Consider the following 27,808-nt stretch of genomic DNA (forward strand, 5'->3'; position numbering starts at 1 on the left):
ATTTATAGGTTGGGGGCTGGAGCGATAGCACAGCGGGTAGGGCGTTTGCCTTGCACGTGGCTGACCCAGGTTTGATTCCCGGGTTCGACTCCCAGCATCCCATATGGTCCCCTGAGCTCCGCCAGGAATGATTCTGTGCATCACCAGGTGTGACCCCAAAAGCAAAAAAAAAATAATAATAAAAATAAAGTTACTCCAAATAAAGATTTCTCTAAATATATATATATATGTAGGTTGTCGTAGATGATAAGTGAAATGCATAGATAATTGCCCCTTGCACAAATACTGACTATATCATATATCCCACCTACTATTCCAAGCATTTTCAGTAAAAAACTTGCTAAAAATTCTGTTTATATGAGAGTGATAAGCATTAAATATGACGAGTAATAAACAGGTTAGTGATAAGTGCTCTGAAGGAAAAATACAGTGAAATTAAAAGAAGAGGAATGAATGGCTTCCTTTCAAGAAGCAAAGCCAAAGTACAGCCCTCATTTAAGGTAAGATATGTAAGAGACCGGCAGCTAATACAGAGCTGCCTCACTAGGAGTGAAATTGGTCAATGTCTGAAAAGCAAAGAAGTCAGTGTGAGGCGAGCTACAGAGGAAGAGAATATTTAGAAATTCAGTCTGAGAAGGGATTGAGGTCGGAGGAAATCAGATAACTCAGGACATTGTGGGCCACTTCAAGGACGGGGGCTTTGTTCTGTCTGGAGTGGGAAAGTGTGTTAGTGTTTTGAGCAGAGGAGTGTATTTGATTTATGTCTAAATGGCACCATTCTCTTCTGTACTGGAATTAAATCAGGGGAGGTGAGGATAAAATGATAGAATCAAGGAAACCTGGTTGAAAGCAAATTTAGTCATCTCTGCAAGAGAGAAGAGAATCAGAAAACCAGTTAAAATTCCAAGGAAGTAGAACAAACTAGATTGTCTGGGTATAGGTTGTGAAAGAAGAGGCAAGAATTATGACATGATTTTTGGTCTAAGCAACTGAAAGAACAGATTGTGTGGATTAGGAAGTTAGATTTTGGAATGTGTTCCAAATAGAAGCCACCCTATTAGACTAGTAGGCCTATGAGTGGGAGTTGGAAGTTGTATAGTTATAACATGTAGATGATCTTTAAAAATTTTAAGTTGATAATTTGGGGAATAAGAAAAAAAGGTCCAATATTTAGAATCAAGATTGTTAAAGATTATTTATAAAGATTAGAAAGACTATATTGTTTAACATCTAATGGAATCTTGTTTGAAAAGAGGAGAAATAAAATGTTCATTTCTTTTCTAAAGAGGATCATGCAGGAGGAAGGTCTTATAGGAGACAGGAAAATAGCTGGAATGATGTTCTGTAGTAGGTGAATGACTAGGAATTGTGTTCAAGTTCAGAGGGTGGATTCAGAGAAAAAGCAAATAATTCACTTACTAGAGTTGGTGAAGCTAATGATGTAGATACAGAAGTATAGATATGATGTCCTCAAAACTCCTTGCTTCATGAAGTGTTTCACCTTTGTCACTTTTGTTAATTGTTCTTCAGAAACCAGGTGTTAGGGCGCAGATCGTGATCTCCCTTTAACGACAAAGAGACTCCAGAGACTGCAAACAGCAAGCAAGGTTTATTGTAAGACTGGCTAGCCAGGGTCAAGCCGCCTACACAGACACGCAGGTCAGTTAGGTGAGGCAAGACCCCGAACTTCTTCAAAGGGGATCTTATATAGGCCTTCACTGGCCGTTACAGCAAAGCCCGCGCATTTCATAGCCAATAGATTTGTAACAACATATGCTTTCTTAACCAATCCATTTAACAGTACATCACTCCTTAGCCTATAGATTCAAAGATCAGCATTTACGTACATAGGCATTGTGACTAGTGGGCATCAGGTAACTGGGACATTTGGTTATCACCTGGCTTCCATTGATTCTCAGGCCTGCATTCCGGAGGTGGATAAGGGAAGAGTTCCTAAGGGAGGTAACAGATAAGGAGGGCCCAACAAATGGTTCCCGACTTTACGTTCCAACAGGGAAGAGTTTCATTCTAAAGCTCTGCTAGGGAGGGGGCAGGAAAAGGAGAGTTACTAATTTATAGAGTTTTAACTCTGGAATCTCCCTCAGGGTCCCTAGGGACCTAACACCAGGCAATTCAAACATTCAGGGCTTGGGGTGGTGTTAGGCTTGCAGCTCAGGTAGTAGACCACAGGCCTCTGATGCACAAAGCTCTGAGTACTATCTCTATCAACCTAGAGTTCCCCATACACCCTCAGACATTGCTCTGGTGGCCCTGAGCACCACCAACCCCAGTGTGAAAGCGTCAAGCCCACACCACCAGGCTGCGATATAGCTGGAATTGACCCAGAGTACACCACACACACGCTTCCAGCACAACTGGAAGTGGCCCGTATAAATAAATAAACCAATATAGTTTTGTTGTATCCTGATTTCATTTAGTACTTATATAAAGTTGGAAAAATTCACGTGAATGAAGATGATTATTTGAATCTCACTGTTAATATTGCTATTATAAAACTCTGCATCTGTTATCAATATGTTTGGTCAGTTTGGAATATTGTTTATTTTTTAATTATATTTTAAAAGATAGCCTTGCTATGCTATTAAGACATACCATTGGAAACACAAGCTGCATAGTTTTTCTTAGTATATTACAAATTCCTGAAGTAGGCACACAATCCATAGTAAAGTTCCTGCTAAGATTTCCTCTTAAAAATTGATTTTGAATACTGATTCTCAACTCAGAATCTGTACTGAGAATTCTGAACCCTAAAGGAATGAGAAAGAGTGTTAATAAGTTACAAGGTAACTTAGTTGTAAATCTTTTCTCACTTTAGAACATTTACTGAACCCTTATAATTACATTTCATTTATTTACTTATTTATTTTAGTTTAGCACCCTTGACAAAGCAGGCTTTCTAGTCTCAATAAAGTTTCACTGAAACTTTTAGAAAAACATACCTATTATTTTTTATCTGACTTAAAAAAGTGAGATTGTTTGTTCAGTAGAAAGGGTTGGATGTTTGTTAACAGCTGTCGTAACTTCCAAGACAGCTGTAGTAACTTACAGGACCGTGTCTCACCTTGGATAACTAAAAGAAAAAAAATATTGAAAATTGAAAATATATGTAAGGTTAGAGAATGAAATTGGCTTAGTTTCCTAAACTATATTTCCCTTGACTTGCAGTTCCGCCTCCAGTGTTTCTTTATCAGTATTTTCTTTGTTCATAGTGGCCATCCTTGCTCTATAATCTAGCAATCATGCATCCTACATGCGTACAAACAGTAAGCTGAGACAAACCCCCTCAGAGGACAATGTGGCAAATGTTTGCCCACTGAAAAACCTAATTAGAATAGGTTGCCTGATACCCTTACATTACTGACTGATAATAGCAATTGAGACTTCAGTGTTCTCAAATGCAGTGGGGAATATTTTGTTTTCTGAATGGGTGTCTTTGGCCCTGGTCTCCCAGACAGTCTCATATTTAAAAACTCCAGTAGGACTTTTCTTGGCATCTTAGGTTGAAGCCATCCATGGCAAAAACACTGAAAAGACCTTCTCATTTGATTCTTTCTGGAGGGACCATCTGATGTTTCAAATATTCCAACGTTAAGGGCATTTTCATGTCCAAAGAGAAAAAAATGACCTCTTATTTCTGAACACATGCATTCTTCGTGATGAACAATTTTGGCCATCCTAACTAGTAGAACACAAACGCAACTCCAGGAGCATTCCCCCTGATTTTAATGAATAATTGTAATGCATTGGCACATTTTTATTGCTGTTCATTTCAAGATGAACACATCATTTCACATCACCCACAACTTGCTGTTTTTTTTCCCAAACTATGTTCATTTACACTCAAGTATTGAAACCAATAAAACTTCCTTCTTTCAACCTTACTGCCCCTCCCAACCACTTAAACCTCAGAAGAAACTCTAACCTGTTTAATAACAACAATTGTTCTTTTCAAGATGAATGCCAGTAAGCAGCCCTTCATGAACCCACTTATAAAACACCCTTTCACAGAGAAATTTATTTTAGTGTTTCTTAAAGGTAAAAGCATCAGAGAGGGGCTGGAGTGATAGCATAGCAGGTAGGGCGTTTGCCTTGCACACAGCCGACCTGGGTTCAATTCCCAGCATCCCATTCGTCCCCCAAGCACCGCCAGGAGTAATTCCTGAGTGAAGAGCCAGGAGTTAGCCCCTATGCATTGCCGGGTATGACCCAAAAAGCAAAAAAAAAAAAAAAAAAAGCACTGCCTGTTGACATGAACTATTAACTGTGATTTAGATCATTAATATTTTAAGTTGGATTAGGAGAAGAAATATCAACATCTGATAGGCATTAATAACTGATTTTTTTAAAAATATATCTTTGGTCTGCAGGGAAGACATGAAGATAGCAATAAAAACCAAAACTAAACTACAACCTCCAAACTTGCTTTAATATACTGACTTCTATTTTGGGGACAACTTTCATGGAATTCTTGGAAAAGTTTTATAAACAGTTCTCATAATATCAAAAACTTGAGATCCTAATAATGAATGTTTAAGATCCAATCATCCATCAAAAGGAATCTTTATTCTCCCTATTTAAACTGTGTTTTTCTCGTAAAGACATGTTTGTTTATAGACTATGTTTATTAATAGAAATAAATACATGGTAATACTTTGCATTTTGGCAAGTCTGTTTACGTGTAATCAGCCATTTACCACTTACCAAATATACAAAGTTTATGAAAACAGCCAGCCAATGCAATCTCCACAATCTTATCATACGCTAAAGTGCTAAGACTGGTTGGCTCTCCGGGGCTATAATACAGTTCTTTCATATGAGAATTTGATTTTGTATCTTCTAGGAGCTGGTAAATTTTGTGTTTCCCATGATGACTAAATCAACATGACTTTATTGGTAAACAATTCTAGAAATTCTATCAGTTATATATATATATCATCTATATAGAAGGGATCATTATACATTGATTTTTCTGTATGAAGGGTTTGGTAGTAAAGAAACTACCTTGTTTAATTTTTAGATTGTCAAAATTTAACCTTTAAAATGTTTTAAAAAATTCTCATAGGAAGAGTAAGCAAATAAAAAAGTTTTACTTCATATATAAAAAATGGAATCAGCAATATGATACGAAAATCTGCTTCAAAACTAAAAAAAAAAAGCTGAAGATTGCCATAGTAGATGCAATATAATTTACGTCATAAATTATATTACAATCAGGACCAGAATTTGAGATCTCTTCTACACTAAGAAGTTGTGTCTGGTTAATTTTTATAATTGTTAATTTTCTAAAAATTTAATATGCAACAATCTACATATATAACTATTATCCCTATCTTTTTTAATTATCCCTATTTATATAGATATAAAATTTTAAAGCATATTATTCTGGAAAATATATTGATAGTAAATCATTAGAAGATAAACTTTGAATATGTCTATATTTTGCTTTAAAAGGTCAGTTATTTTTTCCATCTAAGTTTGGCTGTATTTTCTTAAACACAGAAGGATCTAAAAGAAAAAATGAGCACATTTGCATCTTTTTATAGTATGTAATAGGGTTGAAATATATCCAGTCAACAATATGCATAAGGCCCTCAAAATCATATACTGCCCTTGATTATCACAGGTCAGACATATATGTATTTTGTCAGCTGACTGTGTTCATCTGCTTATATTTAGCAGGTCATGAACAATGACAAAAAATAGTTTACCCTCCCCTGGTATATACCTTGTGAAAAGGAATTACTTCTCACTATAAGTTATTATGATTTTGTTACATGTAACAACATGAACATACCTTTTTGCAGAAAAGTATTAAATTTTATTTTTCAGATTTATCATTTAAATCTAATTTACCATAATTTAAATATGATATCACAAAACAAAGATCTATACTTTTAGCGTATAATCAGAGACAAGAAATTCCATATGAAAAAAAAGTAAACTTAAAAAAATAGATTACACGTATAAAGAAACATAGTACATAATTTTTTTAAATGCTTTAAACTAATAGCTGGTAAAAGTGTCAAAGATTTTAAAATTCAGAAAAACCGTTTTGGTTCTGATGCAATATTTTATGAATTATTACAAGCTTCCTTCTTTCTCAAAACATGAAGGAGCATACTAAAATTTCCACTTTGCGCAGTGGATACTTTTGATTAAAGTGGGTTCTTTCTTTAGAAGATCAGAACAAATAATTCTCAATCCATCACATTATGACCAATCTCTGTTTCCTATGACCAATTTCTGTTTTCTATTTTTTTTTAATACATAAAGGACTGATGTTACAGAAAATTTCATCTCCAATGACTTGCCTTTGGTCAACTTCAGAAAATAGTTTATCTGCCAGAAGAGGGCATAGCTACTAGAATATCTTTGTTGCTTAAGATGAATAAAGACTGAATTCTTTGCTGAGCTTCTAACATTGCATCTGTGTCATTCAGAAACATGTAAGAACATTTAACATGGAAAGAAGGTTACTGGCAAAGAAACAATTGAAGTTGGAAAGAAAATCTACATTTTCATCAAACCTGGAGAGAGTAAGCTTGCAAGAGAAGGAGGATGGGGCGGGGAGGGGGGCACCAGAGCTAGGGTGATGTAATAGCTCATGCATATTAAGAAGGTTTTCAGGAAACTCATACATACTCATTAGGGAGAAAACTGAACATGCGCAGTTAAGGAACATAAATAGACGTACATTACAGAAACAGAAAGGGCATAGGAATGCCATCCAGGGAGTGTTAGTATAGTAAAAAAAGAGAAAGGTGATTGAAAGTTAAAAAAAAAATGGCCTCTGCGCAGGAGTAGACAGTGGCTACTGCCTGCTGTCCAGGCCTTAGACTGGTCTTCATCAGCTCAAAAATATTAAGATTCATTCTTGATCACATCAGAGTCAAAAGAATGTAATGAGATGCTTTTTGCCAAGAAGAGGTTGTGACAGTCTGCAAAGTACAGGTCACAGGCCATTCTGCTTCAACTTTCCTAATCCTAGAGTCCTACAATTTCAGGGGAGAAAAAGAGAAGAGACAAAATTTTAAAACCCTTTAATTATTGGTTTACACTGGTCGCTGGACATTCTAGAAATATTGCTTAGAACAAATGAAATCATTTCTTTATGGCTCTGAAAACATGTTCTAAAGAAAAACACATATGTAACACTTGGGAAATATTTGGACATTCAAGTCTGGATTGCTTTCTGTTTTCATCACTTTAATTTCTACTTTTAAATATAATAGTCACAAGTATAGTCACAAAATAATTATGAAATCATGAAGAGTCAAAGGTTAGGTATATTTAAAAATGGACTAGGGATAACGAAGATGCTTATTCATTACGGTGATAAGCATGAGAAACTGCAAAGTTTGTTCTCAACTTGATTTGTGAGCCTAGAGATAGATTAGCCTCATAAAAATTGAGAATTCGCTAATTGTCCCTCTTCCCGTTCTTTTTTTTTTTTAACTGGGAGCCGGCGGGGAGGTGTCTCAATCAGAGGGCACTTTAAAGATTTAAAGAAGTTTGATTTTATTTTTAAAACAAAAGCTTGCCCTGAATTTCCTCTGGAATTCAGAGGTGAGTAGTGATGTGATGGCAAAAGTCAGCATTCTAGACAACTTTCTTTCTTTATCTAATAGAGAATGTTTGATATTTGTGAGTTTTAGCAGATTAGAAAGGGTTAGGCAACACCTGGGGTTTTCTCAGGGGCTTTTCCTTTCTCTGCGCTCAGAATTGACCCCTCAAGGTGCCCAGGGTACCTATGTGTTGTATGCAGTATATGAAAGTCAGCCACCTTACTTCCTGTTCTGTCTCTTTGACCCCTTGTTAACTCCTTAAAAAATAAATAAATAAAACGGTATTACTTGTATTACTTGTCATCCCATTGCCTTTAAAAAAAAAAACACGTTATCACTTGTATCACTTGTCATCCTGTTGCTCATCGATTTGCTCGAGCAGGTGCCAGTAACATCTTCGTTCGTCCCTGTTGCGTGCTAGTGTAGCACAATGGCGTCTGCTTGCTCCTGGAACACATTAAACACAGATCATTCATTAAACACGGTAATGTCCTAACTCTTTCATCTAAAAGATATTTAAGTTTGTTGAAAGACACTGATCTATAGAATTATGCACCTTTTACTATAATATACAATGTTAGTAGGTAATATTACTCCAATAAAAATCAGTGCTGGTCTGTTTCCCTTTGTCTCACTTTTTACCCAGTCTTTGACACAAAATCCTGTTTATTTTAACTGCTAAACGTTTTTTTCACTTGCCACTTACTCTCTGCTTTTCTGTCCTTGCTAAAGTGTCTTTCATTTTGCTTAGGACCAGAGTAGTTGGATGTAGTCTGGACAGTTTCCATAGTGCTCCCAGGTAAATGCCACACAATGCAAAGCTGACCTCGTTATTCAGCTGCTTTAAAACCTTTGCGCTTCCTAGTTAATTCACAGAATAAAACCCTGTGTGGCATGAAGAAAAGCCTTCAGTATCTGACCCCATTAATCTTGACAATATCGTTGCATGTTACTCCAGGTAAAACTACACTAACTCTGTCTCAGATGAATCAAGAACTTCTCAACGTTATATCATTACTTGTCTAGTGTTCCTATTTGAGAACCTCTCACATTTGTTTATCTATGTTTCTATATTTCATTGTGATTATTATATAATGTGACTTGGATCAACACAATAATATCTGGCATCACTTCCCTGAACAAGGTGCTAAAATTTCCCACTCTTTGGACAACCCAGCATTTGCTTATCATCACTACTGTCTTGCTCACCATATTGAAATAATTTGCTACCCTACGTAAGAGCCACTTGATGTGAATAGTATGATTGAGCAATTGATAATTTTTATTTTATTAAAGTGAAATAACCACATGTGGTTAATGATACTGTACAGAACAATATAACCCTAGACTTTCATACAAGGAAGTTTGTGTTATAGTGCTCCACCTTAAGGAAATATATTGCTCCACCAGCAGCTTAATATGCTTTCTTATCCTCTGCTTCTATGGTAAAAAGCTCAGTGTTTAATTATAAACACTTTCATTGATGAGTATTAATATTATAAGCATAAAACAGGGGTCTTTTTTTTGCAAAACATCATTTTTACTAGTTCTTGAATAATTTACTTTGGCAAATTTACTGAAGTCACATTATATAATAATAACAAGCCCTGGCCGGTGTAGTGAGCTGAAACATGCTTTTCTCTATGGACCTTTTTAACCACTATGAAAAATTGATTACACTTCATTTGATCTCAGGTTTGTAGTATCAGAGTCTTCATGTATTTCTTAACATTATTGGTGGTTTTATAAAACAGGGAGAAAGCAAAAGCTGTGAGTGATTTTCAGGCTTCAACCATAATTTCAATATTTTCAAATTTAACTGACAAGATAATTATCCCAGAAATTGTCCTAACTAAATGATTTGTGAAACTATGATTGTCCCATTTAAATGACAGAGTGCTCAATCAGGAGAGAAAAATGATTCTCTGAGGTTTGGACCTATTAAACAGGTTCTTCATATTATTATCCATTTTGCCATTGGAATATATACAGTTGTGTGTTTCAGGAGAAAAAATGATAGCTAACGTAGGAGAGTGCAGCAAACGGTTAAGATGCAGATTCTGGGGAAAATCATCTGATATGCTGCCAAGCATACTGTCCTGAACTGGTGATGTGATGAAAAGTGTCAAGTTACTCCCTACCCCAGTTTCCTCATCTGTAAGTGGAGATATTAATTTGATTGCAATGCTGATCTGGATTGAGCTACAGTAAGAAGCCTCATAATCTCAATTTGACAGAATTAAAGAGGATTATGCCTAACAAACACTACACATACCATCATATTAGCTGGAAGCTCTGACACACATTGCTCTTACTCAAGACACAAAAATCTCTCTAGACAAATCCCAGTCACTACACCGTGGGGTGAGGATCTCAGGCAGATTTTCTTTAGCAAGTACATTACCCAGAAATAACCCATACCATTTCCCTTCATAAATCATTGGCCAATAAGTGGAGTCCTAGCATTTGCACAAGAGGGAGTCTGAAATATTCTTGACAAGGCACTAATGATTACCACAATCATTATACCTATCTTATATACTAAATAGTCACTTTACACAAATTACTTAGAACAGGACTTGAAGTAAGTTATTATTAGCTAAGTGAAGAGCAAATGCATGAAGTATGAAATTAGATGAATCCAATTTCATGTCAAATTAAATTATTTGGGGACTCCAAATCTGCTCAGATTAACTTATCTAAAAGTAAAACATGACAGTAAATTCATTCAGAGAATTAATATTTTTTTTACCTTGCTTACTTAAAGTATATAGATTTTCTTAGGATATATTGATTATAATTTCTGGCAGAGGATTGATCATTTGTTATTTATATCTTCAACAAGAATTGATTGAGAATTCCTTGTATATAAACACTATGCCAAGTGCTAGAGATACAGTGGTAGACAAAACAAATGATATTTGTCATCATGTAATTTGGGAAGGGGGTATTTTCTTGGGATCAAATCCAGGTTGTCATATGTGGGGGGCTCTATGCTGTCCAATATCCCATTCTATCTTCATATGATTTTTTAACTCTAAATGTAACACATTCAGACACTTAGGATTGTGATAAATGCTGTTAATAATTTCCATATAGACTATAGCTGGAATTAATGATAATTATGTAGGAATTTTGCAAATCTTTAAACTATACTATATAATCATTAGTTAATTATATACACATTCAAGTTTTAAATGTCCTCAAATACTTTGCTCTGGAATTCTACTACAAGTAGAGATTAAGGTGCAGACCTCACTTCAAGGAGTTCATATTCTCCCTCAAAAAGATCCACAAAAATAAATAACCTTAACATAAAATAATAAATACTTTGAAATAATCTAGGAAAAATAGCGTAACTAGTTGAAATGGATGGTCGGTTAAAAAGTGTGTTGCTGGTGATAATGAAGATGTAGGAACTTCGTACACCAAAGCCAGAAATAATAACACTGTTGTAACCATTTTACCTAAATTATAATAAAAAAAATTTAAAGGGTATTGCTGCCACAATCTAGTGGAATATATTACAAGAATCCAAAGGTGATTCATTACAAGTCAATTTAGTATATTGTGCAATAGAATAATGGAAAATCATATAACATCTCAATAGACGCAAAAAGAAAGTATTTGTTAATAATATTTCGTGCCAAAAAAGACTCAGTGAAATGAAAGAGAACTTTAGTTTAAATATAGTATAGTTGATGGAAGAAGAATATAAAATGTTACTATCTTTTATATCAAATGGAAGAGAAGAAATTCTACACTTCCACTGTTATTTTTTTTTTAACATTGTACTATAGATTCAAATCAGGTCAATCAGTCAAGAAAATAATATCCAGACTGGTGGGGCCAGAGTGAAAGTACTGGAGGGGACGGTGCTTGCTTGTACTCTGTTGATCCCAAGTTCCATTCTGGCATCCCATATGGTCCTCTGAGCACTACCATGAGTAATTCCAGAGTGCAAGTCAGGAGTAACTCCTGAACATCACCACGTGTGGTCCCAAAACAAAATAAACGAAAACAGAACATCCAGACTGAAAACAAAGAAATAATATTATTTTACTGGGTGAAATGGTCTTATATGTAGTCAGTATTAATGAATCCACAAAAGAACTATGAGTAAGATGAACTTAAAGATACTGTGTAGATCAATAAAAACAAAGTCAATTTATATGTAATAGCAAAGAGCTACCTCCACAAAACTAATTAAGAAAACAAAGTGACTTACAAAACATGAAAAAAAATATATATTAGAATAAATCTAGCAAAATAGAGCCAAACTTGGATCAGAAATAAATTAAATACCTAAATAATATAAAATAAAGCCCACTTTCCCAGATTGAAAAAATTATTGCTAAGATGGTACCAATGCTCCTACTTCTGACCTGCATATCCAATACTTTGCCTACCAAAATAGAAGGCAGTATCTGTGTAGAAATTGACAAGCTGAGCCAAAATTCATGTATTAGTTCATAGGCCTCAGAATAGCTAAGATAGTTATGGAAAAAAATGAACAAAGTAATAAAATTCACGTCCCACAATTTCAAAAATTACTGGAAAGCTGGAGATGCCTGAAGAGAAGCAGTTTTGAGCGTCTGCCCTGCCCTCTTCACTCCTGACAGCAGCGCCCATCTCATCCCAAACCCAGGGTTCTGGAGAGGTGTGGCCTCCTCAAAAGTGGGCGTGGCCTCAAAGTGGGCGTGGCTTAATTTCCGGCCGCAGGTTGTTTTCCCATACTAAGGAACCTAGTCCCCAAGGAATCTAGTTCCCAACCTACTCAGCAATATGAAGAAACAAAGAAAATCTCCAACACAAGGGGAGAACAACGAAAACAATCTAGACCATTCCGACAATACAGCTCACCTAAGGGACCTCTCTGACATAGAATTCAGATATGAAGTCATCAAGATGTTCAATCAACTCAATGAAACAGTCAGACAGACAGCCAGTAACACCACAGAAAAAATCGACAAATTACGAGAAGAAATGAGAGCAGAAATGTCACGATTAAAAGATTCCATAGATGAAATGAGAAACTCAGTTTCTTCTCTTAAAAATAGAATGACCACAGCTGAAGAGAGAATCAGTGAGCTGGAAGATCAGCTGCAACAAGCCAACACGCGACAACAAACAGTGGCAAGGGACCTCAAAATGGCTCTACAGAGAATCAGAGTCCTAGCAGATGATTCCAAGAGGAACAATATTAGAATCATGGGACTACCTGAACCTCAGGGAAACAATCCCAACGAAAAAAACACCGTCAAACAAATCATTGCTGAAAACTTCCCAGAGCTGCACAATGCAGCCATTCAGGTTCAAGGAGCCCGAAGGGTGCCAGCTAAAAGAGACCCCAACAAAAACACTCCAAGACATATCATAGTTAGAATGATCGATACTGCCGATAGAGACACAAGACTGCAACCAGCAAGAGCAAAGAAGGAAATCACATACAAAGGAGCATCCCTTAGATTCACAGCAGACCTATCAGAGGAAACCCTACAAGCCCGAAGGCAGTGGCGAGATATAGTCAAAAAACTCACGGAAATGAATGCTTCCCCAAGAATACTCTACCCGGCTAAACTCTCCCTCAAAATCGAAGGAACAGTACACTATTTTATAGATAAACAGCAGCTCAGGAACTTCATAGACTCAAAACCAAACCTAAAGCAAGGCCTAAAGGGGCTACTATAAGAAAAGACAAACCCTACAACCACAACACACCCGCACAGAAAGATGACACAAAACCCCATAACCATTCTCTCTCTCAATGTCAACGGTCTAAATTCACCAGTTAAGAGACACAGAGTGGCAAAGTGGATACAGAAACAGAACCCAACATTCTGCTGCCTACAAGAAACTCACCTCAACAGCCAGAGCAAACACAGACTCAAAGTCAAAGGATGGAAAACAATCCTGCAAGCACACAACTCCCTCAAAAAAGCTGGGGTGGCCATACTAGTATCCGACAACATTAATTTCACCTTGAAAAAGATTAGAAGGGACAGTGAAGGCTATTTTCTCTTCATCAAGGGATACGTACAACAGGAAGAAATCACACTCTTAAATGTATACGCACCTAATGAGGGAACAGCTAAATATTTAAAACAACTGCTAACAGATTTTAAGGAGGACATCACTACCAACACAATAGTATTTGGAGACTTCAACATCGCCTTATCACCTCTGGATAGATCAACAAGAACAAAACCCAGCAAGGAATTATTGGCTTTGAAAGAAGTAATAGAAGAGAAAGGGCTTATTGGACTTATACAGGGCTTTACACCCCAAAAAGAAAGAATACACATTCTTCTCCAGCGCGCATGGAACATTTTCCAAAATAGACCATGTGCTAGGACACAAAACATACCTCAACAGAATCAAGAAGATAGATATAGTATCAGCCATCTTTTCAGACCATGATTCACTGAGGATAGAAGTGAATCACACAAAGACACGGAGAACCAAATCAAACACCTGGAAATTAAACAACTCGATGCTGAACAATGAGTGGGTCAGAAACAAAGTCAAGGATGAAATCAAAAGATACCTGGAAACAAATGAGAATGAAAACACAAACTACCAGAACTTATGGGATGCAGCGAAAGCTGTATTAAGGGGAAAATTTATAGCTCTGCAAGCATATCGTAAGTCGATAGAAACGATGCACATAAACAATTTGCCAGAATCCATAATGTTTATTGAAGACAAAGTCGGCAAAACTCTCCATGATATTGAAGCTAATGGTATCTTCAAAGATGTCACGCCACTGGTCGAGCAAGTGAAAACAGAGCTAGACAAATGGGACTATCTTAAACTAAGAAGCTTCTGCACCTCAAAAAAAACAGTGACCAAAATACAAAGACAGCCTACAGAATGGGAAAGGATATTCACCAAGTACACATCCGACAAGGGGTTGATATCAAGGATATACAAGGTACTGGTTAAAATCCACAAGAAGAAATCACCCAACCCCATCAAAAAGTGGGGTGAGGAAATGAACAGAAACTTTCGCAAAGAAGAAATTCGAATGGCAAAAAGGCACATGAGAAAATGCCCTACATCACTAATCATCAGAGAGATGCAGATCAAAACCACAATGAGATATCATTTCACACCACAGAGACTGGCCCACATCCACAAGAACAAAAGCAACCAATGCTGGTGCGGATGTGGCGAGAAAGGGACCCTCCTTCACTGCTGGTGAGAATGCCGGCTGGTCCAACCCTTTTGGAAAACAGTATGGACGACTCTCAAAAAATTAGAATTTGATCTGCCATTTGACCCAGCTATAGCACTCCTGGAAATATATCCCAGAGAGGCAAAAAGGTATAGTCGAAGTGACATCTGCAATTGTTTGTTCATTGCAGCACTCTTTACAATAGCCAGAATCTGGAAAAAACCTGAGTGCCCGAGAACAGATGACTGGTTAAAGAAACTTTGGTACATTTACACAATGGAGTAATATGTAGCTGTTAGAAAAGATGAAGTTATGAAATTTACATACAAGTGGTACTACATGGAAAGTATCATGTTAAGCAAAATGAGTCAGAAAGAGAGGGATAGACACAGAAAGATTGCATTCATCTGTGGAACATAAAGCAACAAAAAGGGAGATTAACACCCAGGAATGGCTGAGATTAGTACCAGGAATTTTGCTCCATGAATGGAAGGCCAGCCACACGTTCTAGGTGAAAAGAAGCTCAGATAGAGAAGAGAGCACCAAATGAAGGGTGTTGTGAGGACCCTCCCAGGGTGGGAGAAGCATGCTAAAAGTAGTCTATAGACCAAACATGATTGCCACTCAAAGCCTCTCTTGCAAAACACAGTACCCAAAAGAAGAGAGAGAGATCAAGGGGGAATACCCTGCCACAGAGGCAGGATGGGATGGGGGGGATGGGGGGTGGGGGGGATGCTGGGACCCGTGGTGATGGATGACGGGAACTGGTGGAGGGATGGGCACTTGATCATTGTATAACTGAAACCCAAGCACAAAATTTGTAAGCCTATAACTGTACCTCATGGTGTTTCACTAATAAAAAAAGAAAAAAAAAGACATGCAAACTGTGATGACTTAATTTAAGAAATTAAAATTAAACAAAAAATAGAACTCCTCACACCTAATTAGGGTATGCAAATTTTTTAAGTGATGAAGTTCATTTCTCATTAAAAAGCCAAAAGTAAAATCAAATGTTGACAATAAATTAAAAAAAAAATTACAGAAAGCTGCAGAAAGTAAGACACTGAGGTACTGCTATAATGGGAGATATAGAAATCAACAGAATAAAATTAAGAACTCAGAATTAAATTTTCATATTGTTTAATTTTAAAACAAGATATCAATACAATAAAATGCAGAGAGATAGTTGTCTTAGTAAATGATCTTGTGAAATCAGATATTTACATGTAAAATAATAAAACTGAACTGCTACGGCAAAAATATATCTCTCAAAAATATATCCAGTGTCTAAATATGAAAGCTAAAAGTAGCAAACCCTCAGAAGAAAATTTAGGTGTAAGTCTTGAACTGAACTGTCCTCCTGTTGTTCATTGATTTTTCTCAAGCAGGCCCAGTAACGTCTCCATTGTAAGACTTCTGTTACTGTCTTTGGCATATCAAATACGTCACAGCTAGCTTGCCAGGCTTTGCCGTGCGGGCGAGATACTCTCAGTAGCTTGCTGGGCTCCCTGAGAGGGGCAGAGGAATCAACCTCAACTCAGCTGGGCTGGCTGCACGCAAGGCAAACGCCCTACTGCTGTGCTATCACTCCAGCTCAGGCATAGTCCTAACTTTTGTATTTGGCAATCATACTTAGATAGGATTTCAAAATTATAAACAACTAAAAAGTGTATGAAATGAACATCATCAACACATTGTGAGATGTCAAAAATCCTAATAAATAAAAACAAAGCTCTTAAAGGAGAGCAAAATAAGAGATGAAATAATATGAAGGAAATAGAAATATTTTTAAATTTGATCACTTGATCACTTGATTTAATTTAACTAAAGTAATTAAAAATTTAAATTTAAATAATTTAAAATTTGATAAAAATCATATATCTGTAATTCAAGAAATCGAATTTGAAGCACACAAAAAAGAAACTGTAAAATGTCATAGAAAAAACATTTTAAAGTACTCATAAGGGAAAATATGTTCAAAATTATCATGGAGGAAAAAATGTGTTCAGTTGAAGGATAAGAATGACAGCAGACTCTGGGAATCAATGCAAGGATAAAACAATGGAGCAACATTTTCCAACAATAAAAGGTAAAGTTGTCACCAAGAATTCTACATTCAGTGAAAATATCTCTCAAACATAAAAGCAAAATCGAGAAATTTTCACAAAAAATAGATTAAAAGAATTCCTCACTAACACAATGTTCAAGAAATGTAATATGCTTGGAAATGATATCTGATGGAATCTAAATCAATACTAGCCACAGGGGCCTGGAAATGGTAAGCATATGAGGAAAAGCAGGTCATCTGTTGCAATTGATCAGGTCGATTTCAAGGAGGTGCTAGACAACGATTTTACAATTGAAGATGAGGAAATCTGAAAGTTGATAGATCATCACTACCTTTAACATTGGAGGGGTGCTTTCCCAGTTGCTAAATTATGAGGGAATGAAACTCACAAAAATGAGGTTGGACTCATTTGTGTTCATATAGTAAGTGAAAGTCTCATAGTTAGAAACCCAAATTCTAGATTCAGTCACCCTGAACTTGAATCCTAACTTTGCTACTTGTTACTCATGTGACTCAAATCATGATGTTACTTATTTAATAAATTGAGGGATAACATTGTTTTGTCCTTCCTGCATAGCCTGAGGTAGTTTAGGTTTATTGGGTTGCTCCCATCACAGTGCTCCCATTACTCTCTGTTTATTTGCAACTTCTTTCTCTGTGCTCTGTTGACTTGTAAATATTGTTTTTCTCTTCTCCCTAAGTCCTCTGCATAGTTTATTCAAAGCAATGTCCTTTTAGTATGGACACAAGAAGACAGTATATGCTATGCTTTTGTAACACGACTCTCAGTGATATATCCCTCCTGGGCATCTGTTATCTCACCTAAGCCTCAGCTGCCCTTACTTCCTAGCACTGCCCCCGCCCCGCCCCCCACCCAAGGCAGGGTCCCGAAGAGGGACTGGATGGAACCAGGGCAAGCAGTAAGCTATGTGCTACCCTGGCATCAAGATGGGCCTGGCCAAAGTGCCATAATTCTTAACTTTAAGTTAAGAGCTTGGTCATGGACAAATGCTGTCATGATCCAAAAAGTAGTAACTAGATTCAGACCCTTCTAGGGTTAGGAAAGATTAATTTGACCTGAGTGCTGTAGTCTGAATCTGTGGCAAGATGTTCCCAGCTGCCCGACAAGCCTCAGCATATCTCTTACCGTGTCCATACAAAATAACTAGTATTAAGACGTTGAAGAATTATTGGACTGAGGAAAGGAGAAAAACACCTTAAGAGGTATTTTGCCCCTGGGCAGTCAGGAAAGGCTTTGGAATACCTCTTAGGTGGTGTTTCCTTTGAACCTGGTGGGCCCTCAGGAAGGGCTTTCTTATGTTGAGACAGGGTACGGCATGGGCCCAGAGTGCTGGGGAGTTGGAGTGACAAGAGAACTGAAGAGAGGGAGAGAGTGGGAGAGAGTGGGCAAGATGGACCGCGGAGAGACTAGCAAGGGGGACAGAGAGAGAAGAATGTAGAAGAATACAGGAGCAGGCACTGGAGGGAGAGAGAGAGAGCCCAGGCTGCGAGATGGAGGGCGGAGAGATGAGCAGGAGAGACAGAAGGAGATGGGAATGAGGCGCAGTGTGAGACTAGAATGGGAGGCTCAGGGAGACTGGGGCGGGGGTGTGAGGAGAATGGAATAAACTGTATCTTCACCGTCTGCCCCATGACCCTGGTCGCCCCAGCTGGGTGAGTGGCCCGGGAGCCCGCAGAACCCGGGTGGTTAAGGGAAGAGCTGTCGGGGCTAAAGATTTACCCTGGCCGCCCCTAAAGATTTTATACAATAGATGTTACAGAAATTTTTTTAAAAAGACATTTTGGCACTGTACTAGAACACTTGAGGCAGTAGTTTAAAGCAGTATCTCCTTAGCATTTGTTCCCTTTACTGTTTTCCAAGGAATCTTTTCTAAGCATTTTTCCTAATTAAAACTGGACTTATCTCGGTATCTGTCTCTCCACTGTGGCAGTGAGAGGGACACAATTATGGAAAGTCTTTGTCTTTTTATTTGTTTTCCTAATTTTATTTTTCAAGAATAAGTTTTTTTTTTTATATTTGGAGGCAATTGTTTCACTCCATATACCCCCATAAGAAGGAATTTATGGAAAATGGAGATGAGTGCATTATACTGAAGGTGAAGGATAGAGGATGACTGAGCTACATCAGAATTTTTTAAACAGTTTAGCACTGTACAGCACTGTCCTCCCGTTGTTCATCGATTTGCTTGAGCAGGCCCAGTAACGTCTCCATTGTGAGACTTGTTATTGTTTTTGGCATATCGAATGCGTTATGATTAGCTTGCCAGGCTTTTCCGTGTAAGCACAATACTCTCCGTAGCTTGCTGGGCTCAGCCGGGGTTAGCTGCATGCAAGGCAAATGCCATATAGCACAACGGGTAGGGCATTTGCCTTGCACACGGCAGACCAGGCCAACCGGAGTTCGATTCCTCCGCCCCTCTTGGAGAGCCCGGCAAGCTACCAAGAGTATCTCGCTAGCATGGCAAAGCCTGGCAAGCTACCCGTGATGTATTTGATATGCCAAACACAGTAACAACAAGTCTCACAATGCTACTGGGCCCACTCAAGCAAATCGATGAACAATGGGAGGACAGTGCTGCAGTGCTTTTAAACAGTAAATAAATAAATAAATAAAATAGCTAAAAATAATTAAACAACTAAAAGAACCACAAGATCTGTTGTACCATTATTCATACGGAGAGAGTTATGCATCCATTTAGCTTATTATTTTTATGGGGCTTTTAAATACATATATATATGTAATCAAAACAGTACCTAAAGACAATTTCAAAGGTCAGTTTAACTGACAAGTAGATCACAAGAACCCTAGTTGTTAGAAATACATTATTTATTTATTTTTTATTGCAGTCTTTCCCAGTAAAACCTGGATCAAAATTCATTTGATGAAAGTTCTTATTACTATTTATTACAGGCAACAAGCAAAAATTAGCTGTTCTTATAATTCATGGAGCAAATAATTAATTTTCAAGTAATCATATCATGAATATCTTTATATAAAAATATTCACCAGATTAATTTTAAGTGCCTGCAAAATTTAACAAAAGTTCAGGTAATGTTAGTTCTCACCTGAAATATGATAATTTCCACTTTATAGAATTAATTGATCTGTGGGCAGACTGCATGACAAACCACAGTTTTCAGCCAATATAAGAGATTAATATAATGAGTAACTGTGGCCAGAAAATGCAAACTTCAGTTATAAGCTAATAACTCCTGCAATTTAATATATGACTTGTCAACTACAGTCACCCAATATGTTATTATAAACTCTAAGGTATCTAAGAACATAGATGCATGGAATTTTTCTTCACAAGAAAAAATTTCCTTGACCAGGGACACATTTCAAGTGGTAAAGCCCATGCCTTGAACATATAAGACCTTGGTTCAATCACAAGTTACTCCTGCCTCAATCTGCCAGCACCTCTGGGTGTAGTCTCTAGAACAATATAAAAATAAGAAGAAAAATATTTGTATCTGTGAGAAATAACAGCTGATAACTATTGTTTCATAGTGGACATTTGACAATGTATACATATGTCAAATCCTATACCATAAAACATATGCTAATACAGTCATATGGCAATTTTATTTTTAAAAAGAGAATAGTCTTTGGTTTTTTTCATTCTTTTTAGATTATCACCCTCAAACTCCTTATTTTTTTTACATAGTGAATAATATTATTGTGCTTGGAGACAGAAGACTGGTCAAAAACTTTTTAAATTCTGTGTAAAATGTGTTTTCAGGTATCACATAGGTTTCAGTGAACTGTAAATGATGTGCAGTTATAAAAAAGAAAAAACTATCAGTTTTTCACGTGTTAAAGAGATTTTGAGGCTCTTCGTGTTCCTAGAACGAACAAATACCATTGGGCTGCACTAGCACGCGACAGGGACAAATGGAGACGTTACTGGTGCCCACTCAAGCAAATAGACGATTAACAGGAAGTCAAGTGATCAAGTGATCAAAGAGATTTCATTGTCTTTTCTTAGGAAGACCAACATTAAAACATCTCACATTGATAGATAGAACTTCTATAAGAAAAAACCTTAAATCAAAGCCAGAGAGATAGTGAAGGAGATAGAGAGTTTTCTTTGCATGGAGCATGCCCAGGTTCCATCCCCAATACCACTTATGTTCTCCCCAGCCTGCCAGGAGTGATCCCTGGGCAGAGAGTAAGGCCTGAGGTGTGACCCAAAAACAAAGGGGAAAGAGAAAGAAAGAAAGAAAGAAAGAAAGAAAGAAAGAAAGAAAGAAAGAAAGAAAGAAAGAAAGAAGGAAGGAAGGAAGGAAGGAAGGAAGGAAGGAAGGAAGGAAAGAGAGAGAGAGATGGAAGGACGGAGGGAGGGAGGAAGAAAGAATGGGGGGATGGATGGAAGAAGGAGAAAGAGAAAATGAGAAAGAGAGGGAGGCAGGGAGAGAAGGAAAGGATGGAAGGAAGGAAGGAAGGAAGGAAGGAAGGAAGGAAGGAAGGAAGGAAGGGAGGGAGGGAGGGAGGGGAGGAGGGGAGGAGGGAAGGAAGGAAGGGAGGGAGGGAGGGAGGAGGGAAGGGAGGGAGGAAGGGAGGGAGAGGAGGAGGGAAGGAAGGGAGGGATGGAGGGAGGAAGGAGGGAAGGGAGGGAGGAAGGGAGGGAGGGGAGGAGGGAAGGAAGGGAGGGAGGAGGAAAGGAAGGGAGGGAGGGAGGGAGGGAATTTACACAGAATTTAAAAAGTTTTGTTTTGTTTTTGCTTTTTGGGTCACACCCGGGGATGCTCAGGGGTTACTCCTGGCTCATGCACTCAGGAATTACTCCTGGTGGTGCTCGGGGGACCATATGGGATCTGGGAATCGAACCTGGATCGGCCATGTTGGCTGCGTGTAAGGCAAACGCCCTACCCGCTGTGCTATTGCTCCAGCCCCTAACCTGTTGTTTTAAAACAGAAAGGAAAGACAGAGACTGAGTGAGAATAGCTAAAGGAAAGTCTAATCACGTTCCTAAAAAAAAAAAAAAAAAAAAAAAAAAAAAAGACTGTTGAGTCAGGATCTGCTTTTTATATCTAAAGTTCAAGTTTATCTTGTATGGAAATGTTAACACTTAAACTTAAAAGGAAACAGGCCTATTAACTTTACCTTCACAAATAAAAGTGAATGGAGTCAAAGGGATATGTATGCTAGAACAGAGATATAGGACATATGAACTATGGGTACAAAAATGGCTTGTCCTGTTCTGTTTAGCACAGTGGTTCTTGAAATGTAGTCTATGGTATTGGAAATCTGTCACTGTTACTGTACTCCCGTTGTTCATTGATTTGCTCTAGCGGGCTCAGTATAATCTAGAAATCTGTTAAAAATGTAAGCATTGGGGCCAGAGACATAGTGCAGGGTTAAGGTGCTTGCCTAGCAGGCTTGAATGCTGCCACTACATAAAGTCCCAGAAGATGGGCAGGAGTGAACCTTGAGTACCACTCACATAGCCAAAAAGGAAAAGAGAAAAGAAAAAAGGAAAGGAGAGGAGGGGAGAGGAAATGGGAAGGAGAGAAGAGAAGGGAGAAGACCAGAGGAGATGGGAGATGAGGAGGGGAGGAGGAAGGAAAAGAAAGGAAAGGGGAAAAAATCATAAATAGCTGCACCGCATTTCTAAGACTACTAGATTGAAATATAGGGGGTGAGGTTGAGCAATCTGCTTTTCTGAGTCTTGCTACTGCTTAGGGTCCCCATCCAAATCTGAGAGACACTGGTTTACAGAGAGAGAACAAGATGCACATAGTCCTGGAAACAGAAAACCAATCTGCTTCCTGTGCCTGAGAAAGTTATTCAGACTTGGGAATTGGTCCAATGGATATGAGGTTCTCACCAATTAGATGAAGCCTCCGCTCCACACAGAAAGAGTGGGAAGGAATTTAACTTTTCCAGAGGTCAAAGTGGAGAAGCAGAAGAGAGAAAAATTACTCTTGCTAGGGAAAAATTGACTTTATATTCTTTTTTTTTTTAAGTAAATAGATTTTATTTGGAGGGTTTTTGAAGGGAAGAGAGAGAGAGAGAGAGAGAGAGAGAGAGAGAGAGATGCACTCAAGAGAGAGAGAATGCAGGCTTCTCTAAGGGCAGAGAGGACCCCTAGACACACCCCAGCATTAGACACGAAAGTATGAAAGTACACATCTCAAGAGGGGACATGCGGGTGACACATGTGCTCGGGCACCACATGTGCTTTGCCACGTGGGCGCAAGTAGCACATGGGCTCGGGCAGCATGTGTGCCTAACTTTATATTCTTAAAGTAAATCTAAGCTCCTGTGAACCAATAACATATAAATGATGAAGGAGGGCCTAATGTTCTGTGGATTGGTCTTTGCTTTTTGACCAGATGTATCACAATATTATGTTTAAACAAGACACAGCAATGCTTGGGAATGATCATGCTGGACAAGAACTGAATGTTAAAAGTAGGTAGGTAATGGGATATTCTTAATAACCTTTCAGTATCAATACTGGTACTGCAGAGAGAGAGAGAGAAAGAGAGAGAGAGAGAGAGAGAGAGAGAGAGAGAGAGAGAGAGAGAGAGAGAGAGAGAGGGAGGGAGAAGAAAGAAGAAAAGTTCCTGCCATAGAAGCAGGCAGGAGGTGGGGTGTGGAAGGTGATGGGAGGGAACCTGGGGACATTGGTGCTGGGAAATGTACACTGGTGGAGGGTTGGATGTTGAAATACTGTATGACTGAAATTCAATCACCAATAGCTTGTAAGGGCTATCTCACAGTGATTCAATAAAAAGTTTTTAAAAAAGACACAGCAATGCTATCTCTTGTCATCTCTTCCAAAGCTTATTTAAATATCAAAACATATTTGAAAATTGCAAAGTCCTCAAAGTTTTGCAGAAAGTTATTTCTTCATTTTCTTTGGAGGGGGTTGGGGGCCATACCCGGTGATGCTCAGGGCTTATTCCTGGCTCTGTGCTCAGGAATTACACCTGGTGGTGCTTAGGGGACCATAGCAGGGTGCTAAGGATCAAATTCAGGTTGGTTGCATGTCCTGCCTGTGCTCTTTTCCCCAGAAAGGTATTTATTTCACCAGTAATTATCAAAAAAGGAAAAAAAGAATAGAAGGACAATCAAATGAAAAGAATTGTTCTTTTTCTTATTGTAAGTACCTAGAAATCAGGATAAACACACACATAACTTATTTTGAAAAAGCATTTTAAGTCAATATTTGTACATCACCTCTCCATCAAATATTTGTTTCCAAATTACATGAAGATTTGTTTTGTGGTTAAAGATAAAGTTATTTAAAAACAATTAACAAGGGAAAGGGAAGATGTAAAAACATAAGGTTTTGTTTTTGAAGACAAATTTCTTTTTGAAAATTGAAAACACTAACTTCTTAAACAGAATATTTTAACTTCATTTGATAACAGAAATATAGTCAACCAAACACAGATTGAAAATAGATACCAGGTAGTTAACCAATACTAATGATTGTTTCTGTACTGAACTTATATGGTTTCTTTTGTCATTATTCCACAAAAATACTATGTAACAGTATTTATATAATGTTTAATTTATATTAGGTATTATAAGCAATGAAGAGATGATTTAAAGTATGTGAGAGAATGTGGGATTTGATTTTCATGAATTTTGATACCATCTGGGATTTTGAAACCAATCCCCCAATGGATATTCAGGGATAACAATATAATTATTTTTGTGTATTTTTTTACGTGTGTGACCCTATGCATAGAGAATATTCAAATAAGATTTAAAATATTAAGTCAAGCAAAGTGAAGTAGCTTCTTTTTTTTTTCTGTGGTATCCCTCAGAGGCTTAACATATGTTAATGTGCACTTTAAATTTCCTAGGTATGATATGTAATATTTTTCAAACTTGTTTCAGTATGAAATCCTAATTTTTCTACACATCTACCATGTCTGATTAGAATCAATTTGAGGAATGGTAATTCGTCTTTGCTAAGTCTTGGTAGATGTTTATGTCTTTTCACACTAGTTTATATTGATATGGAAACAGCCTCATCTCCCTGATCATTTGAAATCCCAATTGGTGATATAAATAGCTTCTCACTAAGCAATGGAGAATTAAATATAAATTTCATACCACATCCATCTGTTATCACATCTGGATTTTCCAGTACTTTATCTTCTCTACTTTTCTTTTTTAGAGCATGGAAAATTGATTTTGCATCCAACTACAGATATTTATTAAATATTAGTAATTAAATAGGGGCAAGTATGGGTACATGAAATACAATAATAAAATACTATTCTAAGGAATTAAAATATGTATAAATCAGATATGAATACAGTACTAAAAGCACTTTTTGTCAAAATCTTGTAGGAAAAATAGTAATTTGCAACTTCATCTTACTTGAAAGTGGAAAACATTTTTTAAAATGTGAACCAATCTCACGGTGATTCAATAAAATTTAAAAAAAAATAAGTGAACCATTTCTTTCTCTGTACCTCTCTTCCTTCTCCTAAAAGTGATAGTGAGCTCATTGCCTCCAGGAGGGAAAACAACTTGTCAAAGAGCTAAAAAAAAAAAAAAAAGCAGTGTTTTCAGGGTTTTGAGTTTCTAAAAGGGTCAATCCATTAAGGAAATTTTGTTTGATGCTTTTGAAGCAAGAAATAGAATGGCTTCTTCTGCCCTGCAGAAAGAGAAAGACGAGCAGGCTGCTGAAAGGTATAAATATCCCGAGCTCTGCACTTGGAAAACCAGCAGAATCCGTGGTTAGTGGTTTGCCACCTTTCTGTACCTGCAAACTGTCTCTGCAGTACTTGGGTCAGAGGACCATCAGTTAATAATCACAGCACTTGACCGGTGGCTTTCAACCTTTCTACTCCTGAAGACCAGCATGGGTAGCAGAACAGTAGATGAAAACCCATCCTGATGGACAGGCTGGAATAAGTCTCCCTTTATATCACTGATTGGGATTTCAAAATAATCAGGGAGATGGTGCTGTTTCCATATCAATAATAAGACCACAGTCCTGATTGCAGTGGAGTACATCTTTAGCTGTGGTACTTGCCTGAAGTGGGATGAAATGTGGGGAGTTGTACTCTTCAGCTACCATGTCAGGGTACCAAACGCAGAGCCCAGGGATCAAACTCATACACATGCTGGTGCTAGGCAGGCATTTTAACCAATGAGTCATCTCCTAGGTCAACCTCAGATATTTAGATGCTTTGCTTTGTTTGGGACCATACCCAGCAGTGGTCAGGGGTTGGTCCAGGCTCAGGGCTTGGGGGTTGCTTTCTGTAGTGAGTTGGAGTCCTCGTTGTGTTGAAGATTGAACTCAGAGCTCCCAAATGCAAAGCATGCATTCCCATTGAGTCATCGTCCCATCCTACCACCTTCAGATGGTAGAACTGAAGAGAAAAATCGCTTTACATTAAGTTGACAGTATCCAGCTTTCTGAGACTAATTACTGAATGTTTTTCTTAATCAATAAATCACATACATTACTTTCTTAATGTTTTAATAGCAAATTACTACAACTGATGACTGATATTTTGGAAGCAAATAATACTTCTTTTTTCTGGCGTGAACTTTTGATAATTTTGTGGATTTTATATGGATAAATATATTCAAGGCAGAAGGCAGAGTTGGTGGGTAAGCCAGTTATATATATAACTGGGCTGACCAATGTAAGTTCTATTATCGCAGGTATTTTGAACGATTAAATTTAGGGAAGGGAATGTAGTTCCCGAGATGGCAGCATTTGTTGGACAGCATGCATCATCAACACAGTTCCCAGCCACCTTTCCTGCTGTACTATTGCATCAGCCCTAAATGTGTACTTTTTAGAAGTGCTTTTGAAGTTTAAAATTTTACTTGAAGTGTGAAATCAGACCATATAAAGCCATTTACTAGAAAATGATAATGTATCAGTTTGCAAAGAGTTGGTTTCTTGTTTCGTGTACAGAAATATGAAGCCAAACTGACAAGTAGCTTCAGTAATAGAAGCTGAAGGTAGTAGATTGATTTGTCAATGGAGAAATACAATTTAACTGTCAACCAGGACTTTTCTCCTTTGTGACAAAATTGTTCTAATTATGTAGCAAAATTGCATACAGCAGAAATGTTTATAGTGAGCAACCTTAGAAATTTAAGTTGAGACAGATATATAGCTCCATGGATGAGGTTTACATTTGTAAGAAGGAAGCCTGGGTTTGATCCCCAGTACCCCACAGTTTCCCCCACTTCCCAGCACAGCCAGGAATGACTTCCAACACCAAGCCTGACATAGATAGCCCCGGAACACTGCCAGATGTGTTCCCCCCTCCACTGCCCCCTCCACTATACATACTTATCACCAAATAAAACCCCTTGGTAGGGTCATTCTTGATGAGAAGTTGATCCAGGGAAGCTAGTTTAGGTGGCATCACAATGCTGGAAAAAGTAGAGGAGAGGGGCTGGAATGATAGAACAGCAGGTAGGGCATTTGCCTTGCACGTTTGATTCCCAGCATCCCATATGGTCCCCTGAGCACCGCCAGGAGTAATTCCTGAGTGCAGAGCCAGAAGTCACCCCTGTGTAATGCCAGATGTGAACCAAAAAAAAAAAAAAAGTAGAGGAGATTAAATCCACAGTCAGGGGCCTAAGAGATATTAAAGTGGGGAAGACACACATATTGCATGTGGCCAACCAGAGTTCAGTTCCTGGAACAATATATGGTCCCCAAGGAGTGATCCCTGAATGCAGAGTCAGGAGTAAGCATTGAACACAGCTGGGTGTGCCCCACCCAAAACACAAAACAAACATATAAAATAAGATAAAAACTGTAGACAAAGTATTATAATAGTGGTTATTCTGGGTGATGATAAGAGTTTGTGCAATGTTGGGGATCAAACCTGGGGTTTCTACAAGCAGTCTTCCCAGCATGGGCCATCACCTGGGCACAGTATTAGCTACGTTTGATCCCATCCAAGAATCCACATCCTTATCAAAGAGGAGTACATAGATTTAAAAGACAT

Source organism: Sorex fumeus, unplaced genomic scaffold, assembly GCF_029834395.1.
Source record: "Sorex fumeus unplaced genomic scaffold, SorFum_2.1 ptg000002l, whole genome shotgun sequence".
In the NCBI taxonomy this organism is placed as follows: domain Eukaryota; kingdom Metazoa; phylum Chordata; class Mammalia; order Eulipotyphla; family Soricidae; genus Sorex; species Sorex fumeus.